Here is a 17,540-nt window from a genome sequence, read left to right on the forward strand (position 1 = left end):
AACTCAAATACACAGAGGGTACACTAATGGGTACGAGTCGAGGGCCGGACTGGTTCAATGCTTATTACAGAACTTATTAGAAATGAACTTATTGCACATATTAAACCTGGAACTAACAAAGCTTAAATGATTGCCTATAAAAACAACATTAATAATAATAATAATGCATTACATTTTTTATTAGAGCGCTTTTACAGGTGCTCAAAGCGCTCTACAATGACACATTACACATATTACACATGTAAGAGTCATTACTGTGGACATTACCCACAGAAGCAAATGCGGGTAAAGTGCCTTGCCCAAGGACACAACGGCCTGACGCAGTGGCGGCCGAGGCGGGTTTCGAACTAGAGTTCACCAACGGCCCTTCATTGATGATTAAATAATCAGTTGCATTCAATTCTTATGGCTCTATCTGCAGCTTTTCCGTAGTCATTTCTTATGATTACATTTTTCCACAGGCCAACAACAGCTTCAACAAAACTATTTCCCTCAAAGAAAAAACCAAACACGCCCTGTTGTCGTGAGAGAAAAAGTGCAGAAGGAAACATCCATTAAACTCAGGGTGCTGCTCTGTGATGCTAGTTCAAGCAGATACTTGGCATCTCATCTTGGGAGCAAGTTCATCAATGTTTGGGCTCAGGCTCTGAGCTGAGGAGACCCTCAGGATGGAGTGAAGGTGTGCGTGCAATATACCGGGGGTTCAGATCTAATAGTAATTTAAAATGATCCTGCGGGCCGTAATTAAATCCACCAAGGGCCTGATTTGGCTCCCGGGCCTTGAGTTTGACACATGTGGACTACAGTATGCAAAAACTCATTAGAAGAACCTCATTAACATTTAATGTACACAGATCACAGAGTTCCCCCGTCTCTGTCTCTCAGGTCTAAGCCTGAAAAACCAAGACGCAAACCAGAGAGGCCGCCAGAGAAGAAGGTGGAAAAGAAAAAGGGTAAGTGCCTCATACAGTCAGTCTGTTTATTGAAGAGTACTCGTCAAAGGTATTTGCATAGACGATTGAAAGATTCATATCGAGGGCAATCATGTTAAAATAAAAAATATTGACTCTAACTTCCCACGCAGAGCCATCACCAGATGAAAAGCTACAGAAACTTCACACTGACATAAAGTTTGCACTCAAAGTGGACAACCCGGTAAGTGACATATGATTTAAATCAAGCAACATTTGCTCATGTCTTTGTTTTAAAGCCAGCATGAAAAATGAAATTGTGTATAACTGTGTGTTTTCAGGACATAGACCGGTGTCTACAGGCGCTGGATGAACTGGCTGCTGTGCCCGTCACCAGCCAGATCCTCCATAAGAACGCTGAAGTTATTGCCACACTAAAAAAGGTGTGTTTTCTATGATAATTCTTTAGGTTCGTAAACGTATCTTGCGACAGGATAACCTGCAGTTACAATAACGGCAAATGAAACACATGGCATAGTGTCCTCTTTTAAACGTGTGTACTTTTTGTGGTAACGTACACCGCATTAGTCAGGAAATTACAAATATTCCCCAGAAATGACATTCTTGGGGTTACCATTGATTTTTCAGAGTATTGATCATCAATGAACAATGCACTAATCCAACACTTGATTGTGCCTCTGAGGTGATTTCTAATGACACAATATAAAAATGTGGTCACTTTACTTTACTAATTAGATCTTATTTATTAGCCTTAATTATTTATTTCACTCAAATGTTGATTTACACCATGCTGAATACGTTTTTATATCGACCTAACTTGTTTTGTTATCCGAAAATCAGAGCTGTCATGGCAGTCCTGTATTTTTCCTATTTCAATGATCATTTGTATTTCCAATTTCTTTCATGTTTTTTTTTCTGTGTGTTTGGGACAATATAGATCCGACGGTATAAGGCCAGTAATGCAGTCATGATAAAAGCCACTGAGGTCTACAACAAGTTAAAACTACGCTTTATGGGAAAGTCTGAGGAGGCAGCTAAACCTCAAACAGAGGAGAAGGAACCAGAAAATAATGAGAAGGAGACACAAAACACAGGTAAGAAATCACACCGTGGATATGACCTCCATCTGGGTTTAATATGGTTTAGATTTATTTTGTATTTTTATGTTAATTTGCATTTTTTTAGACTCTGCTCCAGTGAATGGGGATTCACAAGAGAAAAAGGATGATATGGAGGTGAAGGAAAATCCAAAATCACCAGCCAATGAGGAAAATAATGACGATACTGCTTCAAGTCCAATCAGGTATGCGTCCCATGTAAACTCAACTAATGCTCTTGTAATTGGAATGGGCAAAGATCATGCTATGAAGGCAGAGCTTGGCTCATCTACAACGAAAAAAAGACAGGAATCTCTGTTTCAAACACATCTGCTTAGATTTTGTTCTTCTCCTGAGAGCCTCCAACAATCAACAAATGTAGCTACTTATCAAGACAATCAGGGAAAGAGCAAGAAATATACAAATAAAATACATTATTATTTATTTTGAATGCTGCTTAAAGTAATCTGTCTTTAGTTCTTGCTAGCAGCCCCTCACCACGGTACACCAATATGCAAATGTGCGTATATGACTTTACCTGGTGAATCGCATCTTAAGTTGATGCTAGCTACTTTCATTGAAAAAGAGTTGGCAACAACCATAGGAAACACTACATTTTGTTTTACATGGCTTTTTGCTGTAAATCAGGCCATTATTTTCTGTTAGGTTGTACTCGGTGTCAGACAGAATATCATCGTAATAGTGAGACTTTTAGAAAACACATCTAAATGCAGATGGTGTCATTATGCAATCAACATTTATAATAATAATAATACGTAGGTTAAGGAAAAAGAAAATAAATACTTCGGAGAAACAGGACCCATTTGCTAGCCATTGCAAAGCTAATGGTAGCATCCACTCTTTAGTAACTAATCATATTTGAACCACAGCAGTATTTGTGAGTGATGATGTACTTTCTGTTCAGACGGAGCCCAGAGAGCCCTGCTGAACCACAGCTTCACAAGTATGAAGAGGCAGACAAGTCCATCTCTGCAGAGACGGAACCGCCAGCTGTAGAAAGCTGAAAGACCTGAAACCCCACTGCAGTGGACCAAGTGCTGAAGATGGTGGCCTCTTTGTTTGACGTCATACAGTGCCCCCTGCGTTTCCTACAGTATCTGTTACGTCAATGTTGATTTATAGACATTTTGTACGATATCAAACGAGAAGGCCCCTGTTGCTCAATCCATTTGGTCCATTATTTAAGACGACAAAAGGAAAGCTTGTTAGTGTGGTAGTTTGTGGCCCTGCGCAGACTCCTTTTTATTTCAGAAAATGTACTTTTGGTTTTATACAACACTCGGCCCGTCCTCGGTCTTCCCCCTGTACTCCTGCTATTCTGTTCTTTCTACCACATGAACCATTACTTTGGTCTGTCACATGGTAATTATATTGAATGATTACATTTTTAGCACTTCTAACCTGAATTTTAGGTGGGGGTTGTATGAGATGAAACTTCGATGTATTGTCTTGGGAAAATGGAGCCATGCCGTTCATTTTTTTTCTATTGGAAGATTTTGTGCATCCTTTACATCTGTTGGCTTCATTTTGATAAAGCCTACACAACATCACAAAGGCCTCCTTTCTGTGTGTATGACATTGTAAGAGTGGTAAAGTACTATCTGTGAGTCTTTTATGTTAAGCTTTTTTATTAATATTATTATCTGGTCTTCATCCAGTCTGAAATGTAAAGTCAATAATTGAGTCACTTAAAAATGTTATTCAACTGAGGTCCACCTACTTTTTATAGCCTTGTTTGCAAATATGTGCATTTACAGTTTTGTCTAAAATATCAACTGCTGTGGAGTGAAACACCTTGCACTCTCGTCTCCCTATAGTGTCTGCTTTCAGTAACTTGCATACTAAATGGAATAACTGTACAGATTGAAAACTGCCCTTAAAAGCTATTGAGATCTCTTGTAGCTGCAGCCTATTTTGACATGTCCCCGTCTTATGCATACAACAGGTGTTTTTAGTGCTATGTAAATTGGTAAAGCATTTCTATGACTTAGTTGAGACTTGAATAAAAATCTCAGCATGGTTTTGTTTCTCATTTCTGGATGTAAAACACCCTTAATTTGCTGTGTTTGTACAAAACATCACAATATAGTTGGTTATTCTAGGTTATTGGTAGTTAGTACATAGTCAACCTTGTATCATGTAATAAAGTTCACTGGTATTAAATACTGAACATGCTGTAGGCTTGTTAATGTACGCGACAGGATAAGGAGCACATGAGAAAAAAACCTTTAGGTATATGAACAAAAGTTTTTTTTAAATCCGACTTTAATTTCAGAATTCTGAGATTTAAGACAACATTTTGAGGGGGGAAAAAGCACAATTCCGATTTAAAAGAATATAGTGATTTTTTTCCTAAAAGATCATTTATATTTTCTGAGAATCCCTCTCGTGCGATTTATTTTGGGGAAAATCTCAAATGTCTGACTTTGACCTAGAATGTTTACTTTGACATTTCATTGGAATAAGAAGAAAGAAGTTGACAAGATTATGAAGAATTCAAGGACATACATTTAGAATGTCTAAATCTGTCATCAAACAGATTTCTATTCTGAAGGGAGCGCTGGACCTTTAATTCCACTGATTGCTATGAGAGTCTCGCATAATACTAAAGTCAGCTGACTTAAGACGCCATTTTGTCTGCCATTTCCTACACTGATCCATTCCCAGCGTCTCTGCACAACACAGGACGACCCGTCCGGCCTCAGCTTCATCTGCCCGGGCTTGGTAAACAACAGCAGACCCTGCACATACTCGGTACCCGGGTGGATGAGAGACAGTCCAGAGGGTCGGTCGGCACCCACTTACTCCTTTCTGCAGACGCCCCGCAGGACACAAGCGGTACAAGTCACAGGCAAACATGGCTTTGAAGATTGTCAAAGGGAGCATCGATCGGATGTTCGATAAAAATCTTCAGGATTTAGTACGTGGCATCAGGAATCACAAGGAAGAAGAGGTAAAACAACCCCCAGTGTCACCGGAACAATATTTAACCTGACATTCATTCATGTGTTTAACTCAGCACACAGTGACATTACCGTTATCGCTGAGCAGCTAGCTAACGTTAATGGCTAAAGCTAGGTGAATTAACGTTAGGTAGGCTAGCCGGCTAACATTAATAGCTAACGCTAGATGAATTAACGTTAGGTAGGCTGGCCGGCTAACGGTAGCGTCTGCTCAGTCATTTCACCAACAGTTACTCAAAACAATTGCTTTTAGGCGGTGAATGATATTTAAACGTTTGATAAATAACTGTTTAGTTAATTAATGTTGATGTTAACTTTATGGTAACGTTACATGTTAGGTTTTAAGCAATGAGACGTTGTAACTGACAGCTAGCAAACCTAGCTAACTGACAGCTAGCAAATGTAGCTAACTGACAGACGTTGGAGGATAGATTATCAGAATTCACCGGGATATTAATCTTCTATTTCATCCAGATCATACCAGAGATTACTGCTAATGAGAGATGTAATTTCAGTTTTACCAATAGGCCTCTTACCATGACATTATCAATTATTCGCTTTTTGTATTTCATAATAATAACTGTATTTATATACTGTAGCACCTGGTGCATGCAAGATGCATCCCAAAGCGCTTTACAGAGCAAGATAAGACACAATAACAATGAGTAAAGATGAAGAGTAGGAAACATTGAAAGGGTTACCCCACAAAACATGAGCAGTGTTACCACTAAAATTATCCCAAATGTTAAGCCAAATAGAAAATATAGGTTGTATAGTTTTCTGTTCTAAGACCAAAGGGGATTTCTTGCGAAATACTTTACGTACTCCAGCAGAAAGGCATTGAAGGATCTGAGTAGAGATTCATTTTTGTAGGAAGTATCCAGTGATATGTGTCTCTTGTGAGTTGAGGACCCTGTTGAATGAATGATGCTCCGATTACATGGGCACACGAGTGTCAAACAGGCCTTAACTTCTCTGTCTGGTTTAAAATGAGTTTACAAATGCAGGTGTGACTGTGCGTTTGTTAATAAAAGAAACAGCAAATCTTCTTTAAACGGGTAAATCATGAGAAATGACAAATGAGTCAGGCAGCCAGCAGCTTGTTTTATACAGCCCCACAGTGATTGAAGCTGATGTCATCCTGTCACAGCTCTGTGAATATGACAGGCTCATCACAGCACAGACCTGAGAGGGAGGAGGGGGATGGATGGACCATTAGAGGGCTTTCACTGTTTGGGGACAGTCACTTTTCCATCTCTCACATCAGCTTGTTCTTTTAGTTTTATTGTCCCTGTGTTCACTGTGTCTAACATTGTTACTGCTGTTAAACATGTCAGGTTGTTGGAGGGGTTGGATGTGAAATGCAGAATCCCTGGATTGTTGTTGCACGAAGCTGCAGACGAAGCTGCTGTGCACACCAGTTACCAGCTTTAGGTCAGATGTGAAAAGTAGAGGTAGCGTGTCTAACCTGAGGGGATCTTTGGGATTTTATCAACGTGGCAGAGTTGTAGCCTACTGCTCGCCAACCCGCTTGAAAACCAAATTTAAAAGCAGGAGCAAAACCCCCACATCGTATCAGCTATGTAAACATTTTGCTTGGAGATTAATATATTTGTGTTTCATTAAAGTTATACCTAACCTTCTAAAGGACCATTTGTTATGAGTTAATAATCCTGTGAAAACTTGCATGCCAGAATAAAAATATTAAAAACATTTTTAATGAATTGAAGTAAACTATAGCAAAATATCTACTCACAAACATACAAGTACTCATTTCTGTATGTATTTTTGGAAATCTCGCACTTAGATCGGCTATGTTGTTCGAGGCTATCAATTCTTGATCTCTTGATTTAATGTATGGGCCTAGAAGTTCTCGAGTTGTAACCCAACCTGGGCTGCCTGGATAAGGTGGTGGTTGCCAAGTCAACAGTGGACAGTTTGCTGAAATATTAATACATTGTGTGAGTGTGTGTGTGTGTGTGTGTACGCCTCAGTGTGTGACTTTTTCCTGGCCGGCCCACAGTTTGTTTCTCACGTGTGTGCTGCGTTTTTTGTACGGTTCATTCATTCATTCTCCCTCACATGCCAATTGAAAGCAGCCATATTGAAAGAAGTTTTCAGGATGTCCTATGTTATAGATTACCAGTAAGAACTTTAAGCATATTTCTAATATTGTAGAGTCAAGTTTTGGCTTCAGCAGACACTGCGCCTTCTTGTTTTCCTTTAAAGCACAGACCTTCCTGTTTATTTCTAGCTGAGTCTGCATTGTTGGCTGAAGAGTGGCTTTGTTGGCATTATGACAACAATTTCAGTTATTGAAACAATCGTTAAGAACAAGTGTGATGCAGCACCGTGTGTGTCTGGTGATCTGCTGTTGAATCACTCCTTGGTAGCCTCAGTTTCTCCAGGAAAGCATCAGAGCTCAGTCCTCCCCCCCCCTCTCCCCCTCTCCCCCTCCTCCTGACACTGTGCTGTCTCATGACTGCACACACATGACCAGCACACACTCTCACTCTACAGAGCTATATGTGTGTGTTTGTTTTGCTGGTCTGCTCCTCTCAACAATGGTTGACTGATTTCTCTATCTTGTGGTCTCACTTAGCTCGCCCTCCAGTGTTGAATGAAATCTACATCCTGCTCTCTCTATTTCAGGAGTTTATTGAAGAGCTATTTTTCACTCATTCATTCAGGCGCGAAGTCCCTGGAAACTCTCTTTTGTTAAAATGCTTCAGAGGATGGAAGAGAGTCAGCTTTTAGCCTTAGACTAGCATAAAGAAATGTTCAGCAGCTGTGTAATTTAAAGTGGTACAATTTAATATTTTACTCGTGTTTACAAGGGTCCTGCTGATCCTTAAAAAGTGTTAAAAGGCATTGAATAAATGAATCTAAAAATATAATTTGTAAAAAGTCTTTGAATCAGTTTTTTCAACATTCCTAAAAACGCCAAAAATACTGGAAGTAGGGTTTTATAAATGGTTCTTTCTGACATTCATTGTTTCATTTATATAAAATTAGAAACAGCAATTTTTTTATCAGAAACCTCTAGCATAAACATTTGCAGACCTGGATAGCTGTGTGTAGAATCGCTCTTAAATATCATTGGCAATTAACAAAAAGTCTTTAAATATAGTTTGAATTGAATTCTATGAAACCTTTGTTTTCATATTTTTTATAAATCATATGCATAGACAGTGTTTAAGTGTGTTCAAGCTCATAGACAAGTGGTACCATTTCATGTGTGTCAAGATCCCGGACGGGACATTTCTTGGTGTAAAAGCCAAAACCACATGCATTATCTTTCTGGGACTTGGAACAGGACCTCAACATTTTGTATTTTATAATCAGAAACTGGCTGGCACAGCTGGGGAGCATACTCTGACACACGCCAGGAAATTAATGACATTATACTTTTTGATCCAAAACCAATGACTTGTGATTTGAGTTTGACCTACACGAAGAAATGTAGGCCGATGCAAGGGGCACATTCAGGGTTAGAGCCTGCATTATTTTATATACATTGTTTGATAAAGTTCAGGACCTTTTTGACTTTATCTGACTTGCAAAACAATCCTTTTGCTAGGGTTTTAACTAACAATAATTGTCGTTATCGAATAATATACCGTTTGTAAAAAACAATACCAAGGCAATGTCTTTGAATATCTTGTTTGTCAGTCCAAACCCCAAAGATATTCTGTGTAATATGATAAATAATAAAAACCGGGACACTCTGGATATCTTTATATGCGAGGGCCTAAAAACTATATAATCTACTACTTTTGCATTTATTTACTGAAAACAATAGTATAGTTGATTATATTTAATTGCAGCTTTACATTCAATTCCTCCTCTGCTGGGTTGGATAACAGCCACAGACTGAACAGAAATCTTCCAGCTTGTTTCTGGGGCCTGAAAGCAGCCTTCCACTGCGGATATCAATCCTCCTAATCTGATCTGATGTCTGTTGTTTGTCCTCTCCTTTGTCTGCCCTTAGGCCAAGTACATCTCCACATGCATCGATGAAATCAAACAGGAGCTCAAGCAGGACAACATCGCTGTCAAAGCCAATGCCGTGTGCAAGCTCACCTACGTAAGTTCTCCCAGCACCCTCCACACAATCACTCTCTCTTTCTACTTTGATACACACTATCATTTTCTGTCTCTCAGTGGAAACCCACCTGTGTTTCTCTGGATAGACACACACCACAAGTCTCTGCTATTGGGAACAACTCACTAAGTCTAAGCCAAAGTCTCTTTATTCTTACAATGCTATCAGGGAAACCAGTTCAACAATCAACACCCAAGACAAACAAAGAGAACAATTAAACAAACAAATCCGATATGATCTGATTCATAAGAAATAATTGTGGTTTCTCACATGACCCCCAAAGCAGGTCAGAAATATAATCTTATTTATATATCCCGTCAAAAGGAATATTTCGTTTAAGGCAGGCATTACATTTGATGCTTTCAAATATGATTAAAAATGTTCAGACAGCATTGACGCATGCACGCAATAGAAAAATCTCTTCCATGGTAATAACTGAAGAAGGGACGAGTCGCACACACAGACTCTTTGTTCTTTGAATATGATCTTTTCTGTTCAAATAGCACCATGTTGAATCAAAGCCCACTGTTTTGGCTCATGGCTCGTCAGGGGTAAATAGAAGTGACCTGCTACAAACCACTTCATACATTTGTATTAAATGGAAGCAAACCTGCATGTACACATGTGGTTTTGCAGATGAAGAATGGTCACTACACAGCATAATGGCTCACAGCCGCACTTATTGAGCACAATCTCTGTAAAAGCACTCTTTCTATTTATAACCAACGAGGCCCACGTTTAGTTTTAGATGGCTTGTTGCATCGAGCCTCTCTGTGAGCCACAGGGACATCTTACTTTTATTCACCCACTGTCTCTTCTCTTTTTCATGTTACAGCTTCAGATGCTCGGCTATGATGTCAGCTGGGCCGCTTTCAACATCGTTGAAGTCATGAGCTCCTCCAAGTTCACATACAAGGTACGATTAGAATACATTTAGACGTCTTGCAAATGCAGAACTTTCTGGATTAATGGTCGTGATCCCTTTTCCTGTGGATCCTCTAAAGCAGGGCTATTCAATTAGTTTGGAATGGGGCCGGTTGAAGAAAATGAACCAAAGCAAGGGGCCGGGAAAAAGATGGCTTGAAATATGAGCAATCATATTAAGATCTTCAGATCCAGTCAATACTCCAACAGCATAGTGGAGTGACTATATTGTGTTTAATTCAATCAAACAACATAACCCCAAGGCCTTCATGGATCTAAATGGCAAGTTCAGAACTCAGTAGGCAGACATGTGAAGCTCATTTAACCATCAACATCATTTCATTTCATTTGACTTCGGTGAAATGATCTAATCATTCACGCAGAGATGCAATAAATGACAGGAGTTGTCACTACAGTAGCTAGTAGGTGGGTTCGAAACCCGAGCCCGCTGAAGTTTGCAGGCAATGTCTTCCCCTCTATCTCTCAATGTAACACCCTCTCTGGAATAAAGGCACTCTGGCCCTTTAAAAAAATTAGATTACTTTTTAATATTATACTCAAAGGGCCGGTAAATATCACCCCGGGGCCGCCAATTGAATAGCCCTGCTCTAAAGCCTTAAAAGGCACTGAATTCACCAGGTCTTCATGGTACTAAAATGTCCTAAAATCCAAAATTAGAACAACTGCTAAGACTTGTCAGGTCAAGTTTTTAGAAGTCAGTTTTTCAGTCATTTTAATTCCCTAAATTCCTGGTTACATCTTTTTTTGAAATGATTGACCGAATGTCTCTTGCATCAATATCATGCAGATCTAGATTGTTCAACCATCCAGATGCTCAGACCACATGCAATAGAATATTGAAGTGCAAAAAAAAAAAAAAAAGGCTTTTAAGATTTTGAAGCACTGCTGATACCTGTGACAGGGAATTCACTTTCTAAAAGGCACAGTTAATCTTGAGCAGGAAGTGTTAAGCCAAACTAATGGGAAGTGAAGCAATGGAATCTCCCACGCAGAGTTATTGTAATGTTGGTCTTTAATTTCATTCCAAGTTGCATCAAAACAAATCATAAAAAAGCCTTGAACCCAGATTGCCTTAAACTGTACAAACCCTGACTATGGTCTGAGTTTAATGCTAAGCTGTCATTTCACCACTATGTACCCAAAAATAGCACGAGGAATAATCACACTGTGTACTGTATAGGTACATCTCCATGGCTCCTCTGCTGCAGGTTGATGGGTGTTTTTAATAATAGCATTGTGCTGACATATACAGTTCAAACACAGCACAGTATGTAATCATTTCATTTCTTGCTTTCATTCCTGCAGAGGATTGGCTACCTGGCGGCATCGCAGTGCTTTCATGAGAGCACTGACGTCATCATGCTGACAACCAATCAGATCCGAAAGGTCAGTGACGTTCTTCTTCTGCTTCTTCTGGGAATCTGATGGTATTTATCCCTCAGCCAACCTTTTCTGTCCTTTGGTCTCTTTCTAATATCTTTCATCTCCTTTCCCCCCAGGATCTCAGCAGTCCCAACCAGTATGACACAGGTGTTGCCCTCACCGGCCTCTCTTGTTTTGTGACCCCTGACCTGGCTCGGGACCTGGCCAATGACATTATGACACTGGTGAGTCATAGGGAATAATTCAGAAGGTTTCCCAACAATGACTCTTTAGGTTTTCTTTTCATATTACAGTTATTTGTTTCTCCGTTTACTCCTCCTGTGTCTCAGTATTTTGCCTTCAAGATGTCAGGGTGTTTAAAAAAGTATTAAAAGTTGATTTAGCGAAAATGAAGGGTATTAAATGGCATTTTCCAAGGTATTACATTTTGTAGCTTGTTTTCAATAAGTATATAAATTGTCCAAAGAGGTTGTATTCTACAGTTTGCCTGATTGCTCCGTTTACGCCGGTTGTTAAACATCATCGTTATGGGGAAATGCAAGTTAGCGTCCAAATGGTTGGAAGATAAGGAGGAAGGACAATCAATACTGTGTATAGTAAATGTGAGGCAAAGTGTGTCGCCAAGGTAACCGGTTAGAACTCAAAGTGGCGATGAGGTTTTAAAATGTAGGAAAGGGTCTTAAAAAAGCTCTTAAAAGGTTTTACATTTACTTCAGGATTCCTGCATATACTCTGCTTTTATAAACTGTCTTTACTTCTCCCCCCAGATGTCCCACACTAAACCGTACATCAGAAAGAAAGCGGTGTTGATCATGTACAAAGTGTTCCTGAAGTACCCGGAGTCCTTGCGACCTGCTTTCCCCAGGCTGAAGGAGAAACTAGAGGATCCAGACCCCGGTACCGAGACACTCTGCATTCAGTCTGTTACGCAGGAAGCTTGTGCTCTGTCACCTGAACCCTATGAATTATTCAGCACCTAAGAATATGAGATTAAGGGAGGCTCATCTGTGAGAGTGCCAGGGCTGTCTGGGAATATTCAACAGCTCGGGACTATTTCTGTTGCACCGACTAAAACCTCTAGCAGGACATTTATCCGGCTTTATGGCATGCCAGTGTGGTGTCACACTTATTTATTGAACATCGGGCACAAGAAATTGCTGCGCACATTAATGAAACAAAATAGATAGATAGAATGGGAGGGATGAACCCCTCTTTAATGGCCTCACATCGCGAGCACACAGTGACATGTGTTCTCTGCTTTTAACCCATCCTAGCACCAGGAGTCTAGTACTAGGAGCAGTGGGCAGCTATTGTACAGCGCCCGGGGAGCAATAGGAGTGAGGGGGGTGTCCGGTGCCTTGCTCAAGGGCACCACGGCAGGGCAGGAGGTGAACTGGAACCTCTCCAAGTAGCACACCACACTCCATATTTAGGTCTGGTCGGGGACTTGAACCGGCGACCCTACAGTCCAAGCCCCTACTGACTGAGCCACTGCCGTACTAAAAAAATGCATCTAATGAAGATATTTTGTCGCTTGTAATAAGAGTCCTTACATTTGACAAATGCAGGGTTTGGTTTATATTTTGGGGTTAATGTTTGTGGTATATTTTGGTTGAGAAAAAGGAAAAACAGGAGGAAGAATTTCTGGGTTTTATTCAACCTCAAAAATACTAAGGTAGATTCACCTTAAAAATGAATTGAACATGGATGTGGCTGACAATTTACTTTGCCCATGAACTTTGAAATGTAACAACTATCTCAGTTTTATAAGCCACCCTGAGAGATTTTTAACACACATATAATAAAAAGCATGTCTTTGCCTGTGCTCTGCTATATCATACACATAAGATAAGATAAGATGGAGCTTTGTTAATCCCCGTGGGTCAATTCAGTCGTTCAAACAGCAACAGGGTAAGGATGAAAAAAAAGGGACAGCACACATTCACACAGGTTAATAACATTAAAGATAAAAATGTAAAAAGTAAGAAATGAATGAAAATGAGCATATATACATATTGGGACATCATTGTTTTAGAGTCTTGACTTAATTCATTTATTTGGATTGCTTGCTATTTTCTGATCATGTTGCTCCTCTGCAGGGGTCCAGTCTGCAGCAGTAAATGTTATCTGTGAGCTGGCTCGGAGGAATCCTAAGAACTACCTGTCTCTGGCCCCGCTCTTCTTCAAACTCATGACCTCCTCCACCAATAACTGGGTTCTCATTAAGATCATCAAACTGGTGAGTCAACAGGATACAGGGAAGTTTCACTTTTCAGAGTTTCTGGATCAGTGTAAACATGTGCTCTTGTATTGCTACTACAGGGGGTCCGCGGGGTCTTAACAAGTATTAAAAGTTGATGAATCAATTTAGCGAAAATGAACGCTATTAAAAAGTATTAAACTGCATTTCCCAAGGTGTTACATTTTGTAGCTTGTTTTCAATAAGTAAATCAATTGTCCAAAGAGGTTGTATTCTACAGTCTGCCTGAATGTAATCATTGCGTAGGTGTGTAGTGTGATTCTGTGTAGTTTATTTAAGGCATAGCGCTCAAAGGTCCGTTTACGCCGGTTGTTAAACAACATCGTTATGGGGAAATGCAAGTTAGCGTCCAAAAGGTTGGAAGATAAGGAGGAAGGACAATCAATACTGTATATAGTCAATGTGAGGTAAAGTGTGTCGCCAAGGTAACCGGTTAAAACTCCAAGTGGCGATGAGGTCTTAAAATGTATGGAAAGGGTCTTAAAAGGCATTACATCTGACTTCAGGATTCCTGCATATACCCTGTACTATGCTCTTATCACAATGGATCAAAGGCATTCATTATATATCGTGATCCACCAAGCCACGTTTTTTATAGCTCATAGTATTGCACCAATAACACAAGGATGAATCCATCATAAAAGAGAAAACGATACTAGTTGGTTCACCAGCATTAACCTCAATTGGCCAACATGTAGTATGGTCATGTGACATGCTGCATGGCTGACCAAATCTAAACAAATACGCCATTTCTTTTAAATAACAAGTTCACATCACTTCTCCTACATGTGCTATAAGTTAAATACAAGTGAAACTATAACCCTTTTTCTAAGGATGTATCGAATAGTTAGAAGCTTTATTCTAAACCTGCAGGTCCGCTGCAACTCTGACTACTTTTGAATCCAGGCTGAAGACTTTTCTTTTTGTCGTGAGACTGCCAAGGCACACNCTCCTTTAGCTTAGCGGTGGTGACGTGAAGTCATGTGACCGTGCTGTAGTTCCTTTATAGCCCAACATTAGCCTCCTTTAGCTTAGCGGTGGTGACGTGAAGTCATGTGACCGTGCTGTAGTTCCTTTATAGCCCAACATTAGCCTCTTTACTTCAAAAATCGTAGTGGCATTAATATGTGGAGATAAATAAAGTGTAGTTGTGAAGAGCAGACGAGAGAGCAGACCAGCTCCCATTCTCCCTCTCTCCCACAATCACAGACTCCGTCTCTCTCTATCTCGCTAAGGTTATCTTAGCTTAGCGGTGGTGACGTGAAGTCATGTGACCGTGCTGTAGTTCCTTTATAGCCCAACATTAGCCTCCTTTAGCTTAGCGGTGGTGACGTGAAGTCATGTGACCGTGCTGTAGTTCCTTTATAGCACAACATTAGCCTCCTTTAGCTTAGCAGTGGTGACGTCCTTTAGCCTTTATAACATTTGCTTTTTACTTCAAAAACCATAAAGTGTTGTTAATATGTTGAGATTATCCCGATGATCAGCCGAGTATAATGTGTATTATTAAGTCTAAAAGATAGGTAACCAATAGTCCTTTTTTTTTTAAAACACATGAAAGTTTCAGTGTATAATTGACATACGATTGATACATGCGATTGATGAGAGTTCATTTGTACCTGAGAAGTAGGGGTCGTTGATCATGGTGTGCGAGACGTTGGTCAGAGTACTGACATCTGTCGGCAACTGGAAAACTTCTCTCCTCGACATCGACTGGCTGTCGTACTGAGACATATCGCCTATAAGGAGAGAGGAAGGAAAGAAATACTTAGATTACATTAATGCACTAGACAAGTGGTTCTCAACCTCTTTACCCCTAACTAAGTGACGTATTTTATGGATATTTCATAGGCAATGCTTAACAACTGATAATCTACAATAACTGCAGGAAGTTTGTAAATCGAGTGATTTGGATGAAATTTTGAGTGGATTGAATAATCTAATCTTTTTTAACGCTTTCATTTTTAAATGTAAAAAGAAAGGGATGAGTTAAAAAATAAATATATTTTGTATTTCATGTCTAAGATAAGATAAGATAGGACTTTATTCATCCCGAAGGAAATTGTTTTGCCAGAGTTAGATACAATAAACACAGCAGCATAATAATAAAACTGTACACTAACAATTTTCTGTGGACATTGAAACTGAAGTAATACAATGTTAAATCTGTTTCACCTCCGTCCTGAGACTCGATGGTGATGATGCCCTCCCTCTCGGGTCCGAAGCCCTGTGTGGTTCGAGCCTGGACTTTGAATTTGTACGGGACGTTTTCCGTGAGGTTCGGGACGGTGAGACTCGTCTCAGAGGTGTCTCCATTCACCTGGAAGGAGCGGATGTCTCCTGGAAGAACAACACAGAACATGTGCTTCAGAACAAAGAGAAATGGGAACCGAACAAATGGAAAAACTAACTGCATAAGTTTGTATATGTTTCTTAGAATTTCTTGTAAATTGACTTCTTTTTCGTAATTTGATAAAAAAAATTATGATTAAATGTATTTTTCAGAATGTGACTTTTTTCCATAATTTTGATATTTTTTTTTAAACTTGACATTTTTTTTCAGAATTTTACTTTTTTCATAACTTTATTTTTTTTTTTCTAATATAGGGAATTCGATTTTTTACTTTTGGTCCGAATTTTCTCTTTGTTCTTCAGGGTTTTTGACTCACCTCCACCGTGCAGCTGCTCGCAGGTCACGATGTATCCCAGGATGTCTCCGTTGGGTTTCCTTGGTTTGTCCCAGCTGAGATGCAGAGAGTCTGGACTCAGAGCCGTGAAGACCAGCGGACCCGGGGCACTCGGAGTACTGAGGGTGAACGGAGAACCTACAGCCAACAAACACACATTTCACTTCTAGTTACTGTATAAAAAAGTTTTGGTATCCAAGAATTTCTGACCTAAAAACCTTGAAAAAAGCATTGAAACAAAAACAAAATGAAACTAACAAATATTATTTTTATAATCTGAATGCTTTTTATAAATAAAACCGGCTTGCCTAAAACTCTAAAATATACATGTAGTGATGTTGGCCCCAAAACACAGAAGAGACAAAGTAATAGCATAACACAGATTATTTTCTTCTAATTTCACTTTTTCCTCACAATTTGACTTCAAAACTGCGCTTAAGTACAGTTCTTGAGTAGTTTTCAGTACAGTACTTCAGTACAGTTCTTGAGTAGTTTTCAGTACAGTTCTTCAGTACAGTTCTTCAGTACAGTTCTTCAGTACAGTACTCAAGGCTGTAACTTTGGTTTGAGAAGTGGGGGCGACTCAAAACAGGGGGTCCTCCGCAATGAAACATTGTTCTCGATTTAATTCCATTTCCTGCCTTTCTACAAATATATATTAGGGACTATGGTGTTAACTAATCCAAGAAAAATGTGTAGTGTGTATAATGAGTGTGCAAACTTATCTATCCATGAACCTGTTTTATTTGCGATGACCTCACATCCTATAGGGGGGTCCGGGGGCATGCATCCCCGGTAAGATTATTTTCTTTAAATTGAAGTTAAAGGCATCAATCTGGTGCACAAATTAAGAGATTTATGGATACAGCTCTCAACACTCATATGAAACAGAACTGTATATATTTCAATACTCCAAAAGCCATAATATGCTCACAACCAATAACACATCATTGATATACTCCTCTCTATATCTTTATCTTACCTAGTCTGCATTCTTTCTTTTTATTTATGCGTATTTTACTAATCACTCCCCTTCCAAACTGTGTTTATAATTTTTTACTGACATTGGAATGATCTTTTAACTTATTTTGAACAACTATATTAAATAGATGGAAATATTTGTTTAGACCAAACCGTTTGAGACCCA

General features: G+C 39.4%; 1 protein-coding gene across 1 annotated transcript in view; it reads right to left on the reverse strand.

Annotated features, from left to right (window-relative positions):
- LOC104950042 (histone deacetylase 7-like) overlaps window positions 1-17,540 on the reverse strand; it is a 232,818-nt gene that overhangs the window by 61,634 nt on the left and 153,644 nt on the right. The gene's annotated exons all lie outside the window — the stretch shown is intronic.

This window comes from Notothenia coriiceps, unplaced genomic scaffold, assembly GCF_000735185.1.
Source record: "Notothenia coriiceps isolate Sejong01 unplaced genomic scaffold, NC01 NC01_scaffold00017067, whole genome shotgun sequence".
Lineage (NCBI taxonomy): Eukaryota > Metazoa > Chordata > Actinopteri > Perciformes > Nototheniidae > Notothenia > Notothenia coriiceps.